General features: G+C 41.6%; 2 long non-coding RNA genes across 2 annotated transcripts; both read left to right on the top strand.

The window, feature by feature from the left end:
• The first annotated feature begins 465 nt into the window (after nucleotides 1-465).
• On the top strand, nucleotides 466-2370 carry LOC114626471. The gene is made up of 3 exons (XR_003712240.1): nucleotides 466-576; nucleotides 1683-1878; nucleotides 2197-2370. It is a non-coding gene; the product is annotated as an uncharacterized LOC114626471 (long non-coding RNA).
• A 3435-nt stretch (nucleotides 2371-5805) lies between these two features.
• LOC114626475 lies at nucleotides 5806-7436 on the top strand. The gene is made up of 3 exons (XR_003712241.1): nucleotides 5806-5930; nucleotides 6639-6853; nucleotides 7327-7436. It is a non-coding gene; the product is annotated as an uncharacterized LOC114626475 (long non-coding RNA).
• Nucleotides 7437-7803: the final 367 nt, after the last annotated feature.

Below are 7803 nucleotides of genomic sequence, written 5' to 3'. Positions count from 1 at the left end.
AGATCACTGTCAAGTCTGCAGTGGAGTCCTCAGAGATAAGAATTTTCTAGAGTTCTCTGAAGATATGGAGGCCTGGAGTGCCTGGACCAACCTCCTCTACAGAAGGTAAACAGGGATACTCCCCTACCGTCCAACAGGGTTGAGGGCCTTTCTCCTTTCTAAAAGTTTGGAATTTTTCTTCCTTGGATGATTGAGGTCTTAAAAGGTACTCCTTTGACCCAATAGACTCTCATAACAATCCTTTCTGCTCAGGGGCCTGTGGGATATTTCACTTCTGATGAAGGAGCATTGCTCCCTTTGGTCAAAGTTCACAGAAATCAAGAGGAGGAAGCAAATACTGGAGCCTTATGCCACTTGAGTAAAGTCACATGACATGTTGTGAAATCTTCACTAGCTTAGTTCGAGTTGGTTGAACATAATTCTTAGGAGGCAATCATGCTGAGGACACATACCCATGGTGATCATGAATCATGGTAACTATATTTTGTCTCCTGCTGCTTCAGCTAAAGATATGGATACCCTAGACTGTGAAGAACAGTTAGAAGGTGAGGCAATGCTAGGACCTCATGAGCTAAGGTAAGCAATTTAATTTTTGCTCAAAGTATTATGGAAATTTTTGTACTTGATCATCTCTCCCATCACTAGGATATCTAGCACCTCCTTTCTTCACTGGGGTACTCACTCCTTCTCCCTTTGATTAAGGAGGCATCATATTTCCCCACTGAAGCAAAGGGAGCCTCAGATCATTCCAGTTTGTCCAAAGGAGGCTTAAACATTCATTTAGGTTGAGGAATCCCATACAACATCCTGAACATCTGTGTGAGTTTTCATGTCAGTGACTTCTCTGTAAGCTCCTTAGTCAGAAGTATTTGTGTTAAATCCCTTTCAAATTTAAGGGTGTCTAGATTTCCCTTATTCAAAGAAGATAGAACATATGCTTTTTCCTTGACAGAGTATGCATGTCAAAGATTCTTCATTGCATCATTACTGAACCTACAGTTTCCCTCGAGCTGAAGGAGAAATCTGGGAAACAATAGTCTACAACTTCCTTATATTGTGGACTGAACTGCAGTGAAGAATCTTTAATATGCATACTCTGTCAAGGAAGAAGCATACGTTCTAACTTCTTATAATAAGGGAAATCTAGACACCCTTAAATTTGAAAGGGACTTAATACAATTTCTTCTCATTACGGAGCTTATAGAGAAGCCACTGATATGAAAACTCAGAGAGATGTTCAGGAAGTTGTATGGGATTCCTCGGCCTAAATGAATGTTTAAGCTTCCTTTGGACAACCTGGAATTATCTCAGGCTCTCTTTGCTTCAGTGGGAAAATATGATGCCTCCTTAATAAAAGGTAGAAGGAATGAGTACCCCAGTGAAGAAAGGAGATCCTAATATCCTTGTGACAGGAGAGATGATCAGAGTATAAAAATTCCCATAATATCTTGAGCAAACATCCCCTGACAATGGTTTCCTCAGAGAATCCACTTCTAGTCATAGAATTCTCAGTTCCATTTCTCTAGGAAGTCTTAAGGTTTCCCTTCTGACCTGGGTGACAAGTCATCCCCAGATGACTGAAGGGATGGCAGACCACTCTCAATGAATATCTGGGGACATAAAATGATGTCCTTGGACCTGACAGTAAAAATCTGAGCCCTGATCTAATTTCTATCTTTAAGATTGCCCCTTGAAATGGAGCATGCTCATCTTTGTTGCCCATGCCCGTGCTGCTGCTGAACAGCTCATTGAGAACCTAGAGCCAGAGATTACCAACCAATTTGTGAGAAAAAAAATTCTCTGATTGCTGGGAAGCACACCTCAGAGTCCCGGAGCACATGGATATTCTGGACTGTGAGGACATTTGCACCTGATAAGGTATTTTCTGCACCTTCTTTCAATTCCCAAGGTAACCTTTTGCCTGAGTGATTATGTGTCCTTCCTGCTCTTGCCTATCCTCCCAGTGTATTCTCTCTCTCAGAAATGGAGCCCATGACTTTCCCACATATGGTCAAAGTAGGTTTTCTACCTAACTGTTCAGGCATAGTTCCAAAAGTGACTATTTAGGTAAACAATGGACCTAATCCACTCTGGTTTGAGATCCTATACCCCAAGTTTAGAATCAGAGCATAGAACCTGTGCCATCTGACTTCAGGCAAGTCCATAGAAATGTAATAACTCAGCATTTCTGCCTAGATCTGGACAGCTGAACAAATTAGAAGGAACACAGCCAGCAACAGTCATCCAAACCTTGGGTAAACGAAATAAGTTGCTGCCTGCTCTCTCCAAGAATCAACACAAACTACAAAGACACAAAACTCTGAATAAGAACTGAAAACTTATGATCACTGCTGGAAACTTTCTCCACTGTATAAGGTACCTTTACCTTTGACAGAAGTGTATATGGCACCATTGTTCTGCCTGAAGGAGATTCTGTCCTCCTTTTTCAACAGGGCCACAGAGTTAGTGTTAACTTACTCCTCCTCACTACATTGAATAGAATGGCAGAACTCTCCTAGGACTAACATTACCCTAGACCCCATTTGCCAAGTGGGCCAGTAATCATGCATTATGCCTTATGTGGTCCTTACATATTCCTATGACTACCAAGTTGCATTGAGTCTTTTCTCCTTAAAGGGCTGTCAGGTCGAGGGAGCCTTAAACCACTCATTCTACATAAAAGAGCATCTAACATTCCCTGTCTGTCTTCTCAGTAGGATTGTGGCCCTATTGTCTACCTCCACCCACCAAACTTCAATTTTTGCAAAACAGACCCTAGGAAATCAAAGTCTATTGAAAGTGCTCTCAAAATTGGCCCCTGTGTCAAAGGGGGTGTTTCAGACCTCCATCCCCTACACTAGGGGAATTCAGGTTCACCCGTGCAACTAAAGAACCACCAGAACTTCTCTTCTGCCCATGTCTCACAAACACCCCGTTAACTAAATTTTCTTAAAAGCTAATTGCTCTGTCCAAGTAACAACACATTTGCAACCAATGGTACCTCACATTTCTCTGCTCTTAGATCATAGGATATAAGATAGATAGATGATATCAACTTTCATACCCTGTGCCTCAAAGTTGGGCATGAAAAATGCAGAACTGACCTTAAATTAAAACGATATAAAAGCAAAAAGGAGGAGGGGGATGGGATAGTGAGTTTAGGGAGGGAAAATGAGGAGAGGGGATGACATTTGTATGGTAAATAAAATATACAATAAAAAAATTTTAAATTAACAAATGCACGATTCCTATTATTATTCACAGATGTGTGCAGTTGAACACAGCCTTGAGGAAACATCAGTGCTTTCATAACTACTTATCTTGTTGAAAGACTGTTGTGATCATTGCCTGGACTCTCAAAGATTTCAGACAGGGTATGTATATGGGGAAAATACTTGGAAGCTAGTGAGGCAGTCAGAATATTAGTTCAGTACCCAGTGTAGCATAGAACCTTCCCCTGCTGACCATTGGTGAACTGGATATTTCTGTTCTACAAAATATGACTGGGAACCTCTACCTTATGAACCAAGACATTCAGGATTTCTCCTTTGTTGAAGGCAGTCTTAGAACTGAGAAGAGGTTTCTCAGCAGAAGGGAGACTTCTCAGAGGTTTCTGAGAAGAGGTTCTCAGAACTCCTCTGTTGCCGGGTTACTTCACACACCTTGTTTTTTGAAGTGCCTGAGAGAACTCGGTCTCTGCCCTTCCCTTCACCAACAATGTGGCCTTGGATCTTGTCCACCTCTGCAAGGGGGAATGTGAACCACTGTCTTTGACCAAAGGAGGCTCCCACATTCCTTTTTTCCAAAGGTGACACTAGATATGCTCTTGTGAATAATAGTATATTGTGCCTTATATTCTCAAGCATTCTCTTACATCTTTGAACTACCTCCAATGTATATACTATAATAAGAGAGATTCAAACATTTCACCTTTTACCATGGTGGCTAGGGAAATATATGGTTCCACTCTGGTTTGAGGTTCCAGGTCCTATGTGGAGAATTATTGACTGGATCCTATGTTATGCTCTACAGTTCAATCAGATTGTTGCTAACTATACATGGACAAATGAAGACAAACTGAAGGAGGCAACCTAGCCAGGGACAGGCATCCAGGCTGTTTGAAAAACACTTGTCTTGTTGCCTGAACTCCCCCAGACCAAACACAAGATGTGGAACATCTACCAACTAAAGAAGAGTTAGAAGTTGAAGAGCACTGCTGGGACCTTCCTTTACTGAATAAGTAACAGGGATATTCATGTCTAACAGGATGCTGCATGGTCCTTACCCCCTCTACTAGGGTGTTCTAACCCATACCTTTGTACAACCAGGTCTCAAAGTTTTCTCTTTCTCATAAAGGGCTTAGTACTTTCTCTCTTTCCAAGTAACCTCAGTCCTTTTACTCTACTGAAGAGAATGTCAGACCTCCCTCCTACAAGGAAGCCTAATGCAGTCCTTCCCCATTTGTCCAAGCTGGTCTAAAGTACTCATTTAGAGGAAACACTCTGAAACTTTATGTTTCTTTGAAAGTGAGGCTAAGTCATTTCTCTTCTGGTAAAGAGGCCTCAGGTCAAGTAAGCCTTATGCCATTCTCTCTGTAGAAGCCAGAATCAAATCCATTCACTTGCAGTTCAGTGTAGTGCAAAAGGAGGTTATGATTTCCTTCTTCAACCACAAGGACTATAGACATCCAGTTCCTGGCCAAGGGTATATGTCTCCTGAAACAATGATGGAAGAGACCACAGGATTTTTTGCTCCTATAGCCAAGTGGGTCTCATCCATTCCATCTGTAGTCCTAGGAGCTTCAGGTGTAGCCTCTAGCTATGGGATGCCCTAGAGCATTGCTTCATTCCAAGGGCACCTTACACTTGACTTTAAACTCATCTTATGTTACTGCCAATCTCTGAGACCACGATTGCCAGGCAAACACAATTGCAACTTCACAGTGGGACCTCACAATTTTCTGAGGGTAGGACAGAGAGCATAAAATAGAAAGCAAAAACTAACAAATATGCAATCTTCCTAGAGGTGGTTGTCAGAAATCCAATGTTCCTGTCTCTTATTTAGGGATGTACACACACCAATACATCCTCGAGGGAGCATTAGAGTTCAGACAACCTTTCATCCTGATAGAAGAGCCTACTGATTGCTTATTGTACTCTTCCCAACAGTATGTACAATACATGGATAATGGAAGCTTGGAAGAGTACTTGGATGCAATGATGCAGTACCATACCCAAGGTAAGCTAGATTTTTCCCTTCTGCACAGTGAGGTGATTGGATCTTGCTATTTGGTTAAAGATGAGCAGGCACTTTCTTTCTAAGCAAAGCAGTTCACGATGACCCCAGGTGTTGCATTTATGAATACAGGGTACTCAAACTGCATTTATTCTCCAGGCATCTCATACCATCCCCTTTGAATGAAGAGACATTATCACTTAACTTGGGATAGGTGGCCTTCAGGCCTTTCTGCTCTTTCAAATATTATCCTAAACCTTCCCCTTCTGTCCAAGGTCAGTTATAAGAATGAGTAGAATTCACTACTGGGATCTCAGAATTGTCATTTAGGTCAAGGGAACCAAGATCAAAGAGTCCTCAAAGCATCCCCCACCTATATATGGGCCTCAAACACAACCCTCTAATGATGAAATTTAGATTATTTCCATCTAACCATGGCCACTAAGAAAATACCTGTGTGACCAAAGGGGCTTCATTTAATTATGCTCTGTGTTAACAGAGCCTGAAACTTAGGTCTTCTGTTTTTTATACTATCCTTCATACACTTACCCATGTAGCTGAAGAAAAGCTTCAGGACTTAGAGACTGACAGTCATGACCGATGAATGGCGCTTGCATTGCTGCCGGGCCTACCGTGATGTAACTGAGGATAGGAATCTTCTAAACCGTGAAGCAGTCCTACCTTCCCTGCTCAAGGTAGGCTAGGACACTTGCTTATCCTTAAAGAGGTTTGGGACTTTAAGCAGACTCTAAGTATGCTTTAATCTTCTACTCCTATACATCATTGCTTTAGACCACCAACTTCTGTCCATTATGTATCCAATGCACCCTCTGTATATAATAGATTCCAATATGTATCTCATAAGACTGACAGGGCCTGAGATCATCTCTATCTGGCCAAGGACCCAAACTCCACTTCAAGTCAAAAATGTCCTCAATAATTACACTTTCTGATCCAGAAAGAGTTCAAACCATTCTCTTTCTGATGAAGGAGGACACAAAAATTCCACTTAACTGTGTCTCACATCCAACACCTCATCTGAAAGGGACATCAGAATAACTCCTTTTGTTTCAGTAGTCCTCAAATCCACACTCTCTGTCCAAGAGGTATGTAAATGTCATCCTTTCATATTGGGGCTTTGATGCCTTTCCCTCTGCCTATAGGAAGAGCCTCAGACACTCCATGCCTGCTCATAAATATTTCCTCTTTCCCTTCTGTCTCGGGGACAACAACACTTACTTTTAATACCTACATTTGCTTGAAATCCTTTTGCCTAAGGGGGACTCATGCCCACCCTCTCTTGAAAGGTGTCAATAGACCTTGTTCTACTGAGTTTGTATACCTGCTGTATTCCTAACCCTCTCTGATTACTGCCAACCTTCATCTTGCTCCATATATTCTAGACATTCTTTCTCTGAAGAAAGCAGCTTTGGACTTATCTGACCAAAAGTTTCATAGAGTAAAGATACCCATCGAGCCTCCTATTGTAATAATGCAAGAATTGCTGTTTGATGTTCCACACAAAAGTCAACACACTTCACACAGAATATGGACAGTCCACATAATGAAAAAATTGGAAGCCGATCAAGTAGCACTGGCTCTTTCTCTGCTCCACAAGGTATTTATATTTTGTCCAATGGGAAATGATCTCTCTTATTGAAAATAGATGGAGATTTTACCCCTCTCACAAATAGGTATAGACCTTCACCTTTACACAAAATTTCTTAGAAATTCTGCTTATGATCTGTGTGCTTCAACACCCTTATTCCCATGAAGTCTGCAATATTACCTCTTTGAGGAAGGGCATAACAGTCCATCTTCTGTCCAAAGTTTCTTACGTCTTCCTCAATCTTACATAGAGAGATTTAGACTTTCACAGCTAAGAGTGCTCCAGACATGACCTGTGGGATCAAGAAAATCCCACAGATTCACCATCTTCACAGGGGAACACCTACCTATAACTTCTAATTCCAGTGGCCTGGGAAACACTCTTCTGATCTAAGAGATCTCAGAACTCAGATCTGAAGTCTCAAACAGAAGAATATCAAGTCAAGTGTAAGTTATAGTACTGTCTTCATTTTGGTCCCTTAGACAGAGACATCCTGTTCTACAAGCAGAGGAATGTGTGGGTGGACATATATTTGAGGAAGACACTAAACCTGAGACTACTGTACTGTCACTTCTTCGAAGACTTTAAGACTGCTGCCATGCCTAGCATAGAAATTCAGAAGATGTGTATTCTAGATTGTGATTTCAAGTTTGGAGCTAATAATGGAGTAAGTGCCTAGAAACGCTTATAATTCTCAAGGTATCAATCAACCTGCAACTTCTGCTCAATAGGGCTCCAGACATAAGAGTAAGAGAGCCTGAGCCGCCTCCACACAATCCTGGGGAACTCCAATCTCACCCTTCTACTTTAGAGCATCTTAGATCTATCACATGTGCCCAGAGGGGCAAAAAAGCAATTCCTCTTTTTTCACACAGAGTTTGGATATGCCTCCACCTACCTAAAGCACTCTGAGTATCCTCTTTTACTGAATTGGCTTTTAGACTATTTCCTCTCCCTAA

Source organism: Grammomys surdaster, unplaced genomic scaffold (genome assembly GCF_004785775.1).
Source record: "Grammomys surdaster isolate TR1022 unplaced genomic scaffold, NIH_TR_1.0 236, whole genome shotgun sequence".
Taxonomy (NCBI): domain Eukaryota; kingdom Metazoa; phylum Chordata; class Mammalia; order Rodentia; family Muridae; genus Grammomys; species Grammomys surdaster.
This window is presented reverse-complemented; position numbering and strand designations above follow the sequence as displayed.